The sequence below is a fragment of the Mesoplodon bidens genome (genome assembly GCF_964165515.1).
Source record: "Mesoplodon bidens genome assembly, chromosome: 1".
In the NCBI taxonomy this organism is placed as follows: domain Eukaryota; kingdom Metazoa; phylum Chordata; class Mammalia; order Artiodactyla; family Ziphiidae; genus Mesoplodon; species Mesoplodon bidens.
Window position 1 is genome coordinate 122,848,049 of NC_138176.1, and position 20,660 is coordinate 122,868,708.

Consider the following 20,660-nt stretch of genomic DNA (forward strand, 5'->3'; position numbering starts at 1 on the left):
TTCTGTTCCTTCTTGGGCAGTCACCGGGTTCATGAATAGTGCCACAGTCTTTTAAAGCTAGGACTGCTCTTTTGATGTACAAGTTCATATGACTCCACCATGGGCAAGGCCTTCTGTCCCATTCCACCCCGCCCCCTTCCTGTGTTTGTCTTTGCCCTTGCAAGGGTTTTGGCTCCCAGCCAAAATGAAACCAGTGAGTTGCCCAATTCAGAGAAATAAAGGAAAACAACCCCCTCCTCAATTTGATGGTCAATAGCTCTGGGGGAGATATAATAAACCTCTTCATTAAGTAAATGCAGCTTTTAGATAAGTGAAGAATTATATCTCCAAAGCTATTCTTTAGAACTTGTGACGGTTGCACATAGTCAGAGGCTGCCGGCTGCCATGGAGATGGAATTTAAGTATAGAATTTGAGGGACTTTGGCTTGCGTGGTTTTCTTCTTCCCAGCCCCACCTTGCAGTTTGGTATATTTTTAAAAAATTTGAACTATAAACTAAACACAACTTCTAATGCAAAGAGTCAAACAAAAAGATACTTTTTTAGAATAATGTATTCTTATCTTTTTAGAATCTATCCATTTTGCATAATACTGATGTGTATCAACTTTGCCAAGACTGCTAAGAAGAGCCCAGGCCTCCTGCCACCCATAACGGTACAAGGAAGGGGGGCAGGGGGAACTCCATCACTGGTGTCACCTCTACCAAATGGAACAAAAGCTTTGGTGTTTTCTGACCAAAAACCTCTTTCTTCCTTCCTGTGCCCAGACGTTGACTTGGTTCTTTGCAGAGCAAGCTCCACCCACATGTAAAAGTTGGCCAAGTACATCTCCTTCCCAGTGACTAAAATTCCCATTTTTAGGGCCACTCTATATGATTCAGGCATCATCTGCAGAAGATCCCAGCTAAGATGTAGTGAGCAAGGATGGGCTGTCCTTTCAAACATGGCTGTTCACTACTTTCCACGTCTCCCTCATTCTGCTCAATCCCTGCTGGCCTTCTTACAATCGTTCAAACACTTCAGGCATGCATCTAACTCAGGGGTTTTGTATTTGCTGTTCCCTCCAACTAGAATGTTCTTCTCTGGGTATACCATGGCTCACCCTCTTCTCTCCTACAAGTCTTTACTCAAATGTCATTTTGTCAGTGAGGCTGGCCTAACTACCTTATTTGAAACAGCAGTTTTCCCACCCAGCAATTCCTAGCCTCCTTTCTTGCTTTATCTTTCTCCATAGCACTTACCACTGTCTAACACATCTTTTCCTTTTTTTGGGGGGCGGTACGCGGGCCTCTCACTGTTGTGGCCTCTCCCGTTGCGGAGCACAGGCTCCGGACGTGCAGGGTCAGCGGCCATGGCTCACGGGCCTAGCCCCTCCGCGGCATGTGGGATCTTCCCGGACTGGGGCACGAACCCGTGTCCCCTGCATCAGCAGACGGACTCTCAACCATTGCGCCACCAGGGAAGCCCTGCTTATTTGTTTTACTCATGATCTGCTTCCCCCACTAAAATGCTGGTCCATGAGGGCAAGAATTTTGTCTGTTTTGTTTGCTGCTATAATCTTATCAATGACATGTCTAGAACAGTGCCTGGCCATGGAAGACACTCACTATTTTTTGAATGAATGAATGAATTCCTAGGTAACTACCACCTAACAGAGATCAGGGCCCTGGTCAGTTTTGACTGTGGCCTTGGTGAACAGCTCCAAGAGGAGATCTGAAATCACAGGGCTCTGGGCACAGAGTTGGCAAGCACAGGGGTAAAAGTGTTGAAGATACTCATTTCTCAGGTCACAAGAATGATACCTAGTGGTGTTTTAAGCACTTCCAAGTCCTCCTTCCTACTGTCTATGAGTTTCTTCTCATCATCAGAAAATTGCAGTTTGTCTTCTGTTAACCATTAGCACCCCTGTTCCTCCAGGCACAGACAGTGATGAATGGTTCCATCAAAAACAGGCCCTGTTGGGCTTCCCTGGTGGCGCAGTGGTTGAGAGTCCACCTGCCGATGCAGGGGACATGGGTTTGTGCCCCGGCCCGGGAAGATCCCACATGCTGCGGAGGGGCTGGACCCGTGAGCCATGGCCGCTGAGCCTGCGCATCCGGAGCCTGTGCTTCGCAACGGCAGAGGCCGCAGCAGTGAGAGGCCCACATACTGCAAAAAAAAACCCACAACCCCCCCAAAAAAAACCAGGCCCTGTTTTGCTTAAACTCATGATAGATGAAGGAGACTCCCAAACATTCCTCAGAAACCAGCAATTCTACCTCAATTAGTGGCACTTCTACTCTCCTCCAGCCTCCACATTAAGGCCATCTTCCAATTCTCTCTTTGACCCTCTAGATCCAACCAGTTGCCAGGATATGGTAATTTTATTTCCAAAATGCCTCTTGCATCCTTTGCCTCTCTCTCATTCTCATCACCACAGCCCTCATCTGGCCCTCATTAGCTCTTAACTGGCTATGGCAATAGCTGCCCAACTGGTTTCTTATCTCTAGTTTCTTCCTCTCCCAACTCTGCTCTGAACAGCTGTCACTATAATGTTCCCAAAGAACAAATGTAATATCACTCTCACAATTCCTACAAAAAGCCAATGGCTCCCCATCACCCTTGAGATGGGTCCTTTAATCTACCTTCCAGGCTTTCCACCCACAAGTCCCCTAAATAAACTTCCACCATAGCCTGGTCTGCTCATGTACCCAAGTACTTCTTGTCTCCCAAATAAATCATGTGCTTTCCACTCTTCATATCTTGGTTTATTCCTTCCCCACTCTGTCTGCCCACTTCTAATCATATGCCCTCATTTTCTCTCTGTGTCTATTGAAATTTCATCCAAAGATTCCCCCAAGGCCCATTTGTTGATTTGTTCAGTCAGTCAGAATAGAGATTCGGAAAAGCTCAAACCTCTGTTCTCCCCAGATCTCCTATATCAGAAATGATCTTTCTTCTGTATATGTCCTGTGCATTTATCACATGCTCCCTTAATTAGTGTTATTATTCATATATATATATATAATTATTTCTCCAGCCAGCCTCTTTGTATTGTCCTTGAGGGCAGAGACTTTTGTGCCTCTATTTCATTCCCAGAATACTTTACATGACAGCTTGCTCATAGCAGGTGCCCACACCTATTCAGGGATGCTGCTAACAACACATCTCACTGGTCCTCTAAAGGTCACTATAATCCTTTCAAGGTCACGTTATCGATTTTAACTGGGGAACCATCATCCAGGAATATTTCCCCTTCCCCCATCCCCACAGCCAGCAGGACTCACAGTCCTCAAGGTGGCCAGCAGTTATGCAAAGCTGAGTGGAAAATAATGTTACACAACTTCCTCCAAGATGAATTTTAAAGAGGAAATCATCAGGGTGAGAAGAACAGAGACTTGATTTACCAGTTGAGGCTGTTGTACCAGGTGCATACACATAATTTATCTCTCGAATGCCCTGTGGCACACACCTGGATATCCTGGGTGCCTCATTTATTGGGCAAGCAATTTGGTAGCATGTAAAACAAACCTGGAACTAGAGGGGTAGTCTGAGAGAATGAGGATAAGAAGAAAAAAAAATGGAAGGAGAGAAAGAAGGAAGGAAGGAAAATTTTGGTTTCATCTTGCCAGGCAACAACATTGTGAAAGGAAACAAGCAGAAAGATATTTGTAATATGCAAATATGTAGCCTCTGCTGTTGGTCTCATTCTAACTCACCACTGTTGTCTATCATTTTCTGGCTGTTTTGTGTATACCCTGCCTTCCCAACAGTACAGACTTCCCACATTTACCAGTTTACATGTCTTCTCTTGCTTTGACTGTGAACTCTTAGAAGAAGAAGCACATTCCTTTATCTCTGTATCCTTGGCCCCAAGCACAGCATCTGATATATAATGGACGCTCAGTATGTGTATCAGTGATGGTGATGTAAAGCTGTGTTTCCACAACTTTAATTACTAGGATGCCAACCTTGTGCTTTTTGTTCTAACCAAGTATTATCACCTGTATAGTTATTTGCTTCTTTCAGTTGATTCATGCTTTTTTTTTTTTTTAACTTTGTGCCATTCTTTGCAATGATATCTGTGAAATCACACAGATTGATGAGCAGGTTATATTTTTCCTAATACATGTTAAAACAAGTAGATAACTGTTAAACAGTATTCATTCAGGTACTACCTAAATCAGCACACCTGTGGTAGGCAGATCACTTTGGGGAAATACTGGTTAGGCTTTGTTCTCTAAAATTGTGGAATAATTAAGTGTATCAGTTCTATACTTTAGGCCTTTCAGTGGGAATCTTTTTTTTTTTTTTTTTGCGTTATGCGGGCCTCTCACTGTTGTGGCCTCTCCTGTTGCGGAGCACAGGCTCCGGACGCACAGGCTCAGTGGCCATGGCTCACGGGCCCAGCCGCTCCGCGGCATGTGGGATCTTCCCGGACCGGGGCATGAACCCGTGTCCTCTGCATCGGCAGGCGGACTCTCAACCACTGTGCCACCAGGGAAGCCCTTTCAGTGGGAATCTTGCACACACTCATCAACGTTGTCTTTCTTTAGAAGAAAGTTAACACTCTGAGTTTAACTTTTTCTATGTACGAATTGTTTAATTGGTACAGCACAATTTGTATCTAAGGAAAGAGGGGTTATTTTTTCATCTTCCCAGTTATTGATAGTTAGGTTGATTCTGATCTTGAGAAGGTGTTTGGCCATTTTAGCAATCAGTGATGAAGATTTTCTCAAATCCTGTCTTTCCACTCTCCCTCATCCTCTCACCCCAATATCTTCCCCAAATCTGGATAGTCTACCTGGGAAATGACTCTTAAAAGTTCTCCAGAAGATAAACAGGTGAAATGCACAGCAGATAATTAGCAAAACAGGAAATGTAATTCATCATGGATATGGGAAAATAGGCAACCCTACTAGTAATCAAACGAATGCAGATTACACATAATATATCGTTTTAAACATTTTAAATAAGAGGGATTTTTTTTAAAGTGATGCTTAATGCAAAGAAGGTGGGCTGAAATTGAGAATCTCATACTCTGCATGGGGCTGTATGATGCACAGTGACTACGGGAACTGGTAAAACATTTCCAACTTGACATTTGGCAAAATGTGAATCAAGCGCTCATAGTTGCAATGAGGCCTTCGATCTGGTGGCAATTCTGTTTCTAGAAATCTAGTCTATGGGAATAACTCTATATATGGAAAAGATTATGTGCATGAACATGTTTGTTGCTATATTATGTTTTCACAGTTTTCACTAGTAAGTGAAAACTGAGGAAAGACCAAAATACCAACAATGAAGATAGTGAGTAAAATTGGTAATCTATTTCCATTCAGTGGATGATCATACACCCATTAAAAACCAGATTGATGAAAACACTTTATAACATGGCAGAACGCTTTGGGTATAATAGGATATAAAATTTTATACATAATGATGATAAATATGTAAAATATATGCACATAAGAAGACACCATGAGGAAATGCCCTTGTTCCTGGCAGGGCAGTGTGCCTAATGGTTAAGTGCATGAGCTCTGGCATCAGATTGTCTGTGTTTGCAACTCGGCTTTGCTGCTTATTAGCTTTGTGACCTTGGGTGAGTTGCTTAAGTTCTCTAAGACTAAGTTTTTCTCATCTGTAAAATGTAATAGGTATCTCACCATATTGTCCTGAGGATTAAGTAAGGTAATTTATATAAAACATTCAGCACAGGGCTGGCACACGATGGCACTGACTAAATCATTAATTATTCATCCTGCAAATATTTATCAATCATTGACTATGTGTAAGATACCTAATATGCTGGTAAATCATGGGATAATTTCATCTCCCTTCTGTTTTCTGTAACATGCTTATATTATCTTTAAAAGGAAACACTCCACTGGGCCTGCTTTGGCTGGTCACTCTATCAGCAGGCTATCCTAAGAGTGTGCTAATCATGCTTCCTAGCTTTTCTCCTCTCACCCATTCCAAATCCAGGATTTGACCATGTCATACCCTTGCTTCAGCATCTTCCCTGGGGCCCCATTGCTTGCAAGGTAAAGTCCAACATCCTTACTTAAGAATTTTCAAAATCTGGCCTCAATCTACCCTTTTTAAAAAAAAAAAAAATTTATTTATTTATGTCTGCATTGCGTCTTCGCCGCTGTGCGCTGGCTTTCTCTAGCTGCAGCGAGCGAGGGCTACTCTTGGTTGCGGTACGCGGGCTTCTCATTGCGGTGGCCTCTCCTGCTGCAGAGCGCGGGCTCTAGGCACACAGGCTTCAGCAGTTGTGACTCGCGGGCTCCAGAGCGCAGGCTCAGTAGTTGTGGCACATGGGCTTAGCTGCTCCGCGGCATGTGGGATCTTCCCGGGCTTGAACCGTGTCCCCTGCATTGGCAGGCTGATTCTTAACCACTGCACCACCAGGGAAGCCCTCAATCCACCCTTAATGTGTCATTTCTTGCCATTTTCTCTGTACTCTCTGTTCAAAACACTCTACTTCCCAATCCCAAACCTGCAGAGAACAGCTACTGTCAGAACCCTCGATTTCATGCAGCATGACACTGCAGATAGCAAAATTTAGCCTCCTTTAAAATGGTGATTCTTGGACCACAACTCCAAGGATTTGGATTCAAAAGTCTGGAGTGGGACCTGGGAATCTGCTTCTTTAATAAGTATCTTGCATGATTCTGAGACAAGGTTCAGGGACACCAACTGAGAAGCACACCATTCTCTTCTCTGCCTGGTAGACACATCTGCACTGTGCCAGGCACAGCTGAAAAGTTCGTTTGTTTTCTTGCCTTCCTCTCCAACCTCCGTACTTCCATGGTATTTTATCCCAACTTCTAAGGCCATCATTTCCTTGTGCTTTCTTTGCTGACTTACTTCTCTAGCTGCCTCTTCCATGAACCATGAGCGCCTAGATTTCAGAAACTATGTCTTGTTTACCCGTATAGCCCCCTATCCGGCATGATACCTGGCACTTAGTAGACACAGATGTCTATGGGATATACTCGTGTACTCATTCATTGGCATTAATTGTGGATGACTGGATGATTCCATTGGCTACACTGAGCTCTAGTTCACTTGTAACTACCAAGTCTGACCTTACTGATGCTGATTATTGACTCTGCTCATTTACCTCCCAGGCCATGGAAAGCCAGCACACTTTCTCACAGGGACAATTTAGTGTGTAACCTGTAACCACACAGCTAGCATGCTCTGAAAGAGAGGAGGAACCTGAGCCAAACACCGTGAAGTTCAACATGGATGGCATGTAAACTTCTGTCTAGACAAGGTTAACTAACATTGAGGAATCACACTGCAGACAGGTGAGCAAGGCACAAACCCAGCTTGGGTGCCCAGATCCCAACAGACTCACCATGAGCTTTCCTGCTTAAATGCTAGAATAACATAGTAGCTATTCACATGGGCCCTCAAGTCAGACTGCCTTCAATTACAACTCCACCAGCTGTGTGACCCTGGACATGTTTTATAACCTCTCTCTGCTCCAGTTTCCCAATCTGTAAAATGCAGCTAATAACACTACCTAATTCATGGAGTTGCTGTAAAAAGTAAATGAACTAAAATATATACAATCTTTAGAATTACCTTTGGTACATAGTAACTGCTCAATAAATGGCAGCTGTTATAATTAGGTTTCTAAACTATATCATGGATTCAGTGTGCACTTCAGATTGAAAATTTTGCTCTGGCCTTTTTTTTTTTTCCAAACACATGCTGAAATGTTCTGTAGTAGTAATCTTTGTCCTTGCTTAACTCCAACCTTGGGGACCTAATTTACTGCCTATCAGATTGGCTTCAGTTCTATAGGACCTGCAGAAACCACAGTAATATCAAGCTAATAGACTTTCTAATTCATGTGTTGGAGATAAGTTTGAAGTTGGAAGAATATGGCAAAAGAAAATGTAAGAGTGTTACATATGTAGCTTGGGGGAAGAAATTAAGCATCCCCAAAATGATAGGACAAAGAGAGATTTTGAAAAGAAAAAAACTGATAAGAAAAAAAGTCCCATCTATTCAAAATTGCTAGCAATGTCTTGCATGAAAATATGCCCCCTACCTTTTAACCCTCTGAGAAAACTGAGGCATCAGTCTGCTCTCAGTGTTGACGGCCTAGTACGGGCCAATGTGGAGCTCAGCACTTTACATAAATTGCCTCTTTTAATACTCATTTGCAGTCACTGCTCTTCTTATTTTACAGAGGGGAAACTAATTACATTACCAGTAACGGCAAAACTGGATTCATACCCAGCTCTAGAGTTTTAAGTTTTACCAGCTTCCCTGTTGCTCTTAATTATGCCCCTCATAAACTTTTGAGTGGTATTTCATGGCCTAGAGATTAACAGCAAATATTTATCCAAGGCCATTTTCCAGTTCTAGCTCTGCAGCCCCCAAAGCCTGTGAGGAGGCAATGCCTCCAATGATCCCCCTGCTGAAGTCCTAACTCCCAGTACCTCGGGATGTGACCTTATTGGAAATAGGGTCATTGTAGATGCAACTAGTCAAGTTACGATAAGGTCATACTGGAGGAAGGTGGTCCGCTAGTTCAATATGACTGGTGTCCTTAGAAGAAGAGAAGAGATACTGAACATGAGGGGAGAAAGCCATGTGAGGCACTGATGTGCTACAGAGCAAGCCAAGGAACCAAGGAACACAAGGATTGACAGACGGGAGGAGAGGAAGGATTCTCCGTGACAGATTTCATAGGGAGCATGGACCTGATGACACCTTGATTTTGTACTTCTAGCCTCCAGAAAACTGTGAGACAACAAGTTTCTGTTGTTTGAAGCCACTCGGCTTCTGTACTTTGTTATAGCAGCCCTAAGAATCTCATACATTCCCCCTGGAGTTGGTGGGGGGGGGCAGCATTCTTTCCCGCCCATGAAAATAAACAGAGAACATCCTTTTGTGGGTTTTTACCACTTCAGCCCCCAAGAGCTGGGCTGTCTGCTGTCACTGTGATTATGTAATGGCAATCATGACGGTGACATCATGGCAGACACTGTGGGTTTCTCCCCAGTAGCCATCCTTCCCTACTTTGGCTAACAGATCCCTATTTTACTCAGCTATTAGCCCTGCATCCTTCGTGGGGCCTTTCAGTTCTGTAATCACATGGACTTTATGCATTTGAAATAATGCTCTGATTGGACCCATCAAACGGAAGTAACTACTTAAAAAAATTTTTTTATTGGAGTATAGTTGATTTACAATGTTGTGTTAGTTTCAGGTGTACAATAAAGTGAATCAGTTATACACATACATATATCCACTCTTTTTTAGATTCTTTTCCCATATAAGTCATTACAGAGTATTGAGTAGAATTCCCTGTGCTATACAGTAGGTCCTTATTAGTTATCTATTAGTTATCTATTTTAATAGTGTGTATATGTCAATCCCAATCTCCCACTTTATACCTCCCCCTCTTTCCCCCTTGCCTAATTAGCTTCTTACAGCCCATTTTGTGAGTGACACCAGCTCAGAGCTCAGGAATCTGCCAGGTTTTACCATCCACATGCTAAGACCAAATGGGGTTCTGTAGGCTGCCTTTTCAGATTGAAAGGATTAAGTGAATGATTCATCCACCAGCTTGAAAAGTTTAATTCGTTTGGTGGCTTGTGTGGCATAATTACCAGCACTTACAGATCCCAACAACAGCATCACCGGCAAACCCATGAGGATGTAAGTGGTCATCTCTCACGCTTCTTACCTCTACCCTCCCTCAAACCAAACTGGTGGATGGGCATATTTTAAAGTGCTTCTTCTTATTCATATTGAACTTGATAATTTTATTTTTTAACATGTTTTTTTACATACTGAATGATTCCGCTGATATAAAGTTCAAAAGTAGGCAAGCGAGTATATTCTGTTAGAAGTGAGGAGAGAGGGGTTACAGTTACATCAGGGGGCCTTAGGAGTGCTGGAACTGTTGTCTTTCTTGAGATGGGTGCTGGTCATACAGGTGTGTTCATCTTATAACATTTACGACTTGTGCATTTTTCTGTATCTATGTTGTGGTTTTTTGTTTCAATTATTTTCTTAAAGATCTTATTTTGGGTGCTTGCTTCGGCAGCACATATACTAAAATTGGAACGATACAGAGAAGATTAGCATGGCCCCTGCGCAAGGATGACACGCAAATTCGTGAAGCATTCCATATTTTTGATGGATACTACCTATGAATGTTTCTTACAAATTGCATCTGTGTTAAAGCTAATTATTACAGTTCATAATAAGTTTAATTGTATAATGAAAATTATTTTTAAAATCCATAGAAAGCACTAAAATGTTAACATGTATTTTCAAAACTGCAATAAGTGTTTAATGCACAAAGCAAAATCTAAGACGAAATTTTTGTTGTTAGTGCTGTTATTTTGTTTTTCTACTAAGTAAAAGGTTTAATAAATGAGTCATTTATGTCTGTTTTCCAAAAACAAAACAAAACAAAACAAAAAGATCTTATTTTGGGGAATTCCCTGGCAGTCCAGTGGTTAGGACTCCAGGGTTTAGGGCTTTCACTGCAGTGGGCCCGGGTTCAACCCCTGGTCAGGGAACTAAGATCCTGCAAGCCGTGTGGCATGGCCTCCCAAAAAATCTTATTTTGGCTCTCACTAATTCTAATAGCCTTATTTCCATAGTACTGTCTCCATTCATGTTCATCTCAAAACAACACCTCCTGAAAGTTTGACTTAATATAGGATCCCAGGACATATATACACTACCAAATGTAAAATAGATGGCTAGTGGGAAGCAGCTGCATTGCACAGGGAGATTAGCTCAGTGCTTTGTGACCACCTGGAGGGGTGGGACAGGGAGGGTGGGCGGGAGACGCAAGAGGGAGGGGATATGGGGATATATGTATACGAATAGCTGATTCACTTTGTTATAAAGCAGAAACTAACACACCATTGTAAAGCAATTATACTCCAATAAAGATGTTTAAAAATTTTTTTTAATAAAAAATAAAGGATCCCAGACAGAGTAATATCCGGGTGGTAACCTGGACCCCAACTACTAGATATTATTCCTGATCAAGTCTGCCTCCCCTGCTCCCACTAAGTCACCACTTTCTAGGAGTTAATGGCTACTTCCTGACTCACTTAAAAAAATTTTTTTTTTCTAATTGTATTTTTAGAAAACACTCTGCTAAGGAGGTCTTCCTGTTTCACAGGAGATGATTTAAGGCCTGTTCCACTGCGTTCTTTGAATATGCAGTTTATATCTTACGTAATACTCCCCCTACCCACCCAAATCACACTTTTATTGCCTTTAGTTGAATTTATTAAACTGACCATTTACGTGAGCAAGGGCATCACTTTCAAAACCAAGCAGTAAGCAAATGACTAACTGCTTTCCCATCTGCTCACGTTCTACATTGGCTTTCAGGGGTGTTTACCTAATACGTCTAAAATGGTTGTGAATACACAAAGTGCAGTTTTCAGAGGAACTGCTCATTACACATTACATCATATGACACTTAAATCTTAGTTCACAAAAAAACAAAACAAAACAAAATCTCTTAAGAAATGCATCTGCAGACAAATTCTGCTTATTCTGAATGTCATTTTGCTCACCATGGTGGCCAGGTTATATAAAACATTGACAGAAATTTGCAAAATTTCATCTAATGCTTTCAATTTCTTTTTTTATTTATCAAACTATAATTGATTTATACTCTTGTGTTAGTTTCAGGTGTACAGTTTCAGATTCTTTTCCATTATACATTATTACAAGATATTGAATATAGTTCCATGTGCTATACAGTAAGTCCTTGTTGTTTATCTATTTTATATATAGTGGTGTGTACCTATTAATCCCATACTCCTAATGTTTCCCTCCCCCTCCCCTTTCCCCTTTGGTAACTGTAAGTTTGTCTTCTATGTCTGTGAGTCTCTTTCTGTTTCGTAAATAAGTTGATTTGTATTTTTTTTTAGATTCCACATATAAGTGATATCACATAATATTTGTCTTTCTCTGCCTGACTTACTTCACTTTGTATGATAATCTCTAGGTCCATCCATGTTGCTGCAAATGGCACTATTTCATTCTTTTTTATGGCTGAGTAATATTCCATTGTATATATGTATATACCACAGCTTCTTTATCCATTCATCTGTTAATGGACATTTAGTGCTTTCAATTTCTTTTGAGATTTTTGGGAAGATCAAAATAGACCAAAGTTTTCTCAGTTTTCCCATTAAGGACCTCTTTTGTGAAGAATGCTTCATTCATTTGATAAACATTTACTTATTATCTACTACAGGCTAAACTCTGTGACTGATTTTAAAAATATATATATATATATATATATATATATATAGAGAGAGAGAGAGAGAGAGAGAGAGAGAGAGAGAGAGAGAGCATTCAGAGGGTTTAAAATTTTTCAAAAAAGACAGAAATGTGAAAAAATGCCAACAAAGCCTATGGTGAAGAGTACTGAAATAGAGGAACTGAGGTTATAACACTGAAGGAGATAATATTGACTCTTGAAGAATAGATGGGATTTTAAAGTGGAGATGGGGAGGAATGAAGGTCATTCCAGGTAAAGGGAGCAAATTTAGGAAATGCCAAAAAGTGAAGGAGGACAGAGCAGGGAAATATTGGAACACAGCAACTAACAATGTGGCCAGAGCTTCAGGTGGGAGAGGGAATTAGCAGTTAATACAGTCCTGGGAGGGAGGGTGGAAGCCAAATTTTGAAGTTTGAATTGAATTGAAGGTTTAAAGAATTTCTCAGGCAAATGGGAGTGAAAGAGTATTGTTACCAGACTGTGTGTGTGTGTGTGTTAAAATATACATAACATGAAATTTACAATTGTAACCATGTTTAAGTGTGTAATTCAGTGATGTTAAGTATATTCACACTGTTGCAAAACCATCACCACCAGCCACATTCTGAACTTCCTCATCTTCCACAACTGAAACTCTGTACTCATTAAACACTAAGTCCCTACTCCACCCTCTCCCTAGCTCCTGGTAACCACCATTCTACTTTCTGTCTCTGTGATTTTCACTATTCTAGGTACCTCATATAAGTGGAATTACATAGGACTTGTCCTTTTGTGGTTTATTTTACTTAACATAATGTTTTCTAGGTTTATCCAGGTTGTAGCATGTGTCAGAATTTCCTTCCTTTTTAAGGCTGAATAATATTCCATTGTATGTATATATCACATTTTGTTTATCCATTGACACTTGGTTGCTTCCGCTTCTTGGCTATTGTGAAGAATGCTGCTATGAACATGGGTGTCCAAAAATCTCTTCAAGACCCTGCTTTCAACTCTTTGGGGTTTACACTCAGAGGTGGAATTGCTGGATCATATGGTAATTCTTTTTAAGTTTTTGAGAAACCTCCACACAGTTTTCCTTAGAAGTTACACCACTTTACATCCCCACCAGCAATGTATAGGAGTTCCAATGGCTCCACCTCCTCACCAACACTTGTTATTTTGTATCATTTTGTGGGTTTTTTCTTTTTTTTTCTTTTTTTGCTGTATGCGAGCCTCTCACTGTTGTGGCCTCTCCTGTTGCGGAGCACAGGCTCTGGATGCGCAGCCTCAGTGGCCATGGCTCACGGGCCCAGCCGCTCCGCGGCATGTGGGATCTTCCCAGACCGGGGCACGAATCCGTGTCCCCTGCATCGGCAGGCGGACTCCCAACCACTGCGCCACCAGGGAAGCCCAGGCTTTTATATATTTTAAGTGACATTTTATTTTTAATTAACACTTTCATTCTGTTCTTGTAACTTGAGACAAAAGGGGCTGTAGAATGTCACACAGCAGGTGCATAATAAAAGTATGTTACTGAATTGAAAACAAACGGAACAAAAAAGCAGAACAATGGTTGCAGTTTCATAAACTATGCCCACCAATACTAAGATTTATCATAAACACCTAGGTTTACCTAAATAAGGCTGTGATGTTGGTTGTCAATTTCTTCTCCCCTTCCCTCTTTCCTTCTTTCCACAATTTCTCCTTTGCTGTATCCATCTCAAGCTTCCACTCAGGGATCTGCTCTTTTAGACAAGGAGGTTATGATTTTAAAGTCTAGCCTAATTTACTTAGAGTGAAATTCACCATTTTAAAGGGCACAGTTCAGTGAGTTCTGACAATGTTTACAGTCATTTAATCTTCAGGGCCAGGCTTTGGACAGTGGACTTGATGGCAGCTTTCCATTAAGAGGGAAACAGGGAAGCTTCTCTCCTTCCCTCTTTTTTCCCACATGGAAAAAGTGGGTTTGCTGTTTGGTAGTTTCTCAAAAATCAAACATAAAGTTACCATATGACCCAGCAATTCCACTTCTAAGTATAGACCCCAAAAATTAGAAACAGGGACTCAAACAGATACTTGTACATCAATGTTCACAGCAGCATTCAGCATTAGTCACAATAGCCAAAATGAGGAAATAACTCAAATGTCCATAAATAGATGAATGAATAAACAGAATGTGGTATATACATACAATGGAATATTTTTCAGCCATAAAAGGGAAAGAAGGTCTGACACCTGCTACAACATGGGTGAACCTTGATAACATTATGCTAAGTGAAATAAGCCAGATACAAAGGGAAAAAAATCATTGCATGATTCTATTTATAGGAGGTACCTAGAATAGCCAAATTCATAGAGACAGAAAATAGAATAGAAGGTACCAGAGAAAGACAAACATTGTATGATCTCAATTATATGCAGAATCTAAAAAAAAATTGAACTCACAGAAACAGAGCAGACTGGTGTTTGCCAGGGCTGGTAGGTGGGTTGGGGAGAGAAGAAGTGGGGGAAATGGATGAAGGTGGTCAAAAGTTACAAATTTTCAGTTATAAGATAAATGAGCCCTGGGGATAGAGTATAGACTACAGTTAACAATACTGTATTGTATATGTGATATTTGCTAAGAGAGTAGATCTTAAAAGTTCTCACCAGAAAAAAACAAAAGGTAACTATGTGAGGTGATGGATCTTAACTAAACTTATTATGGTTAACATTTCACAATATATACATAAATCATTACATTGTACACCTTAAACTTACACAATGTTATTTGTCAATTATATTTCAAACTAAGTTGGGGGAAAAAAGGAAGGTACCAGGGGCTGGGAGGAGGGGGTAATGGGGAATTATTGCTTAATGGTCATAGTTTCTCTTTCCAATGATGAAAACTTTCTGGAAATAGATAGTGGTGAGAGTTCCACAACACCGAATGTACTTAATGCCACTGAATTGTACACTTAAAAATGGTAAACTTCATGTCATGTATATTTTACCAATTTTAACATTTTATTTTTTAAAAAGTGGGTTTGCCTTACCTCCAAGGGACACAGGTGACTCCAAACCCTCTGGCTAAACACATAACGCACATAATACCACGAGAATAAATAAAAATATAAAATAAATAAAAACCAATCAAAGAGCACTGCAAGTTGGGAGAAGGTTGGGAAAAGAGAGAGAAAACTGAAGGCAGGGCCACCAGATAGGAGGCTGCTGCGATGGCCCTGGACTGGCCTCAGTTAGAATACGGGCAGAGGAAGAGGGAAGATAGCACCCACACAAGAGGCAGAGAGAACACCGGGACTAAATGAACACAGCACAAGGCAGGAGCAAAGGTGGGAAATGCAAGGCCAGGGCCACACTGACTTTTGTGAGCCCTAGGTGTTTTTCTTCGAGGACCCCTTCCTCCACAAAAAAAGAAAAATAAATAAATTAGATAATATTTTACTGTTGCATTGGTATAAGGATGAATACATCAGTATTATAGATTATAAACATTTTTTTGTTCTGAAAGTACGTTTTTTTCCTTCTGATATTAAAAGCAATCAAAACGCTGTCGTGGGCCCCTAACTAGTCACATCTGGGCCCTTGGTGCTGCCTCTTCTGAGTGTCCTGGAGGAGGGGGTCCTGGGCCAGCCTGTGCAAGGCGCTGATGGTCTCCTACCTAAGACTCCGCCCCCCTTCCCCTTCCCTGTGGCCTCCCTACATGATGGCCTGCTCCAGGTATTGAGGACTGTGTTACTGCAGATATGGGATACTGGGGGCAAAGTTGTAGGCTTCGTGTGGGGTTAAGACTGTGGACTCCAGAATCAGAACAAGTTGGGTCCGGGACTTCCCTGGTGGTCCAGTGGTTAAGACTCTGTGCTCCCGATGCAGGGGGCTCGGATTCAATCCCTGGTCAGGGGACTAGATCCCGCATGCTTCAATGAAGCATCCTGCGTGATGCAACTAAGACCCAGCACAGCCAAATAAATAAATATTTTTTTAAAAAAGAAAGAAAAAGAACAAGGTGGGTCTGAATCACAGCTCTCCCTGCTTGACTGTGTAAACTGGAGCAAGTTCCTTAACCTTTCTAAGCCATGGTTTCTATCTGTAAAATGCACTTAAGAGTTCCTAACATCATAGAGGTTTTTTGAGGCCTAAATGTGATGTGAAACAACCAGCTTAGCGCTATGTCTGGTCCATCGCTGGCAAGCGCTGGCATCCCTTGGCTATCCTTAAATCCGGCACTTACCCAGCACCACTTCTGACTTGGTTTTAAACAGGCACAGAGATTTGGGGTTTGCTATGAGGGGGAGGAGGAAAGGTATGAAGACACCTGGAGAGGGGAACACAGAGGGGCAAAGCGGAAGGAACACGAACTATTTCATGCTTTTGTCCAGGACAAGTCCAGTGCGCCTTTACATATGTTAAGGCTTAATAGGAAAGTAAAAAACTAAAGTAGACTAAGTCTGCCTTTATTTAGCAAATATTATTTGAGTGCCCACAATGTGGCAGGGTTTCAGGGGTGGAACAGACAAGCCCTGCTACCCACTCCTTCCCCTGCTTGCCTTCCAGACTTCTCTCCTATTCTTCTGAACAAACACAACTAGACTATTAGCCGATGTGTCAAACACATCCCTTAACCATCGCAGCTTCCTCCATAAACTCATGCAGGCCTGGCTCCCATCACCACCCCTGTTTTCCTCCCAGTCTCACTTGCTGAAATCCTTCTGCAAGGCTCAAAAATAAAATCAGCTCCTGAATGGAGCCTTCTCAACTGGGGAGACCATGCTCCATGATGCAACCCTGCGTGCGCCTCTTGGGGTCTCCTTTTTTTGGGAGTTCTGTTTCTCCTGCCTGACCTTTCCTCATAAACACAAGCTCCTGAAGGCGAAAGACCATCTCTGATTCACCTCTGCTCCAGGAACACCTGCTGAATTGAAAGATCAGAGAAAGGAGAGGGGAAAACACCTTATACAACTTCCCGGGCCTCCCAGCTTGGTCTCTGCCTGCTTCATTGTTGAGGAGCTCACATTGGAAGAAAAAGCCCCATTACCATCACACCACGACCATCCCTGCTCAGATCTCTGCCCTGGTTTGCGTGAGGGATTTGGCTGCAAAGGTTAGTTAAGGTGTTCAGTGCTCTAAACACAATCTTCACAACAGAAAAAACAAAAAGGAATGGTGGGGGAGGAGGGAGAAGGACAGGGAAGTGAGCAAATACCCCCGCTGGCAGGTGATCCCTCTTGGATCTCATCTGTTTACTTCTCCCTAAGGTCTCTGTGGAGGTCACCTCTGTATACAGAGGACAGGCCCTTACTTCTTCGGTCTCAGAGGCGAGACCAGACCCAATTTCTGGGCATCGAAAGGACTGGACCCTGGTACCCCAAAAGCTGTCAGCTCTGGGTTTGCACTTCCATTACAGAGCACCACTTCAAAACACGACTTTAGGTATTAGCTTACATGTGCGTATGTCACACGAAGTATGTATGAATAAATATATTGATTATCCAAAACCACAATGAGATATCATCTCACACCAGTCAGAATGGCCATCATCAAGAAATCTAGAAACAATAAATGCTGGAGAGGATGTGGAGAAAAGGGAACACTCTTGCACTGCTGCTGGGAATGTGAATTGGTACAGCCGCTATGGAGAACAGTATGGAGGTTCCTTAAAAAACTAAAAATAGGGCCTCCCTGGTGGCGCAGTGGTTGAGAGTCCGCCTGCCGATGCAGGGGATACGGGTTCGTGCCCCGGTCTGGGAGGATCCCATATGCCACGGAGCGGCTGGGCCCGTGAGCCATGGCCGCTGAGCCTGCGCATCCGGAGCCTGTGCTCCGCAACGGGAGAGGCCACAACAGTGAGAGGCCCGCGTACCGCAAAAAAAAAAAAAAAAAAAAAAAAAAAAAACTAAAAATAGAACTACCATATGACCCAGCAATCCCACTACTAGGCATATACCCTGAGAAAACCATAATTCAAAAAGAGACATGTACCAAAATGTTCATTGCAGCTCTATTCACAATAGCCCGGAGATGGAAACAACCTAAGTGTCCATCATCGGATGAATGGACAAAGAAGATGTGGCACATATATACAATGGAATATTACTCAGCCATAAAAAGAAATGAAATTGAGTTATTTGTAATGAGGTGGATGGACCTAGAGTCTGTCATACAGAGTGAAGTAAGTCAGAAAGAGAAAGACAAATACCGTATGCTAACACATATATATGGAATTAAAAAAAAAATGTCATAAGAACCTAGGGGTAAAACGGGAATAAAGACACAGACCTACTTGAGAATGGACTTGAGGATATGGGGAGGGGGAAGGGTAAGCTGTGACAAAGTGAAAGAGAGGCATGGACATATATACACTACCAAACGTAAGGTAGATAGCTAGTGGGAAGCAGCCGCAGAGCACAGGGAGATCAGCTCGGTGCTTTGTGACCGCCTGGAGGGGTGGGATAGGGAGGGTGGGAGGGAGGGAGATGCAAGAGGGAAGGGATGTGGGAACAGATGTATATGTATGACTGATTCACTTTGTTATAAAGTAGAAACTAAAAAAAAAAAATATATATATATATATATATATATATAGATAGATAGATTATCTACCATAGGCAGGGCCTTGTGCTAAGGCGAACAGAAGATTCCAAAGCTAGAGTTCACTAGAGTTTAAAAGTAGTTTGTCGTACATATGGGATGTTCGCTGAAGCACTGTTCACAACAAGAAAAAAAATTAGAAGCAGTCTAAATATCCCTCATGAGGAGAAGGGCCAATAAAATGTAGCACACTGGTTTCCTAGAATACAGTAAAGTGCTTTAATGGAAGTAACCAGGGACCATATGTCAACACTAATAGATCTTGAAAATATAGAGTGAAAAAGATTGTAGAATGATGAATACCATAAAATATCATTTATGCAAGTACATACATAAGGAAAATAATACTCTACATATTGTATGAATGCATTAGAATCTGCATGTAAAAGTGTGTTTTTTAAATGGTACAGAGGGACACATACTTTCAGGGAGAGGGGAAGAAACAGAGAAAGGCTGTGATGAAAGCGGGCTTTTGCTTTTTCTATAATTACTCTCATTTTTTTAAGTAATTAGGAAGGCACTGCCTAAATACATGAGAAGCTAGGTAATGAGTTCATTGATAACCACGACAACAACCTAAGCGACATCACAGGGCAGAATGGATTTACTCTCCCAGGCTTAGCATCTGCAATAACGGCTGGGAGTTTAGAAGAGGAAGAGCTGGGCACTGGGGAGCTCTGAGGAGGAGCTAAGGGATTAGTACTTACTTCCTTGGAAGTCTTTTGGAAAGGGAATGCTATGATGAAAGTGGAGTGATGTGAAGATTCATCTGGCCACAGGTGTGTAATATAAAAATTTGCATTATGAGTGTATGTGGGATTTGTTTTTCCTCCTACTTGTCAGGCTCTGGAACTGGAGGGCACTTTTTTTTAACTTGTCAGGCTCTGGAAATTGAAGAACACAGTATTGCACACACAAGCTAAGCTCTGAGAGGAAATCACATTAGGAGAATGAGGGATGTTTTGGTGTGATCCCTGAGCCAAACTAGGGATCAGGGCCTCCTGGGGGATCTGGGGGTCAGTGTGTTCACTAAGGTTCCTTCACTGGACTGTCAGCTCCTCGGGCTGGGGCTGTGACATCTCCCTTCCCGGAGCCCCAACGTAGAGAACAGTGCATGATGTCACATCGCTCAGTGAACACTTGTCGGATGAATGAATGGACGGATGAATGAATATTGCAGAAAGGTCAAAGAGAATAAGGACTACAGAGAGGCTTGTGGCTTGAATGGCTAACTCCCTAGCTCTGAGGAATTTCTGCCCCCTTATCCATTCTCCCAGATGGTGCCTGTCCCTCGGAGCGTGGCTTTTATGTGCCTCCCACTGCCACTTGCCCTCCTCGACTCCATCCCTAAACCCTGGGGTCCTTCTTGGGATGGGGGAAGGAGTGGCTGTCAACTCACGGGGAGACCCAGGATACCGAGGTCGGAAGAAGATAAAATAAAAAATCATTTGGAGAACTGAGTTGGGAAGATCCTCATGGGAGGTGGGTCAGGGTGGAGCAATGTATTGTATGTTGGAGGGGGGGTGGGATTCTAATCCAAGGCGGAGGGGAAACGAGCCTATTGGAAGAGAGGATCAGGCAGGTGGAAGGACTGGGGCCAGATATCAGAAAACTGGTTGAGGAACTGGTTCATGCAGAGGTTTTTCAAACGTGGAGCTCAGAATCCCAGGATTTCATAGACAACCTCCAGGGGTTTCCCAAACAATGAGGCTGCTTCTGCCAAGGAGAGAAGATTAAAACTGCCAGAGGGATCTGTTCATCCATTACCTGCCCTATGTCCTGGGGTTCTGAGTAAGATTTCATTTGAAGGAAGAGACA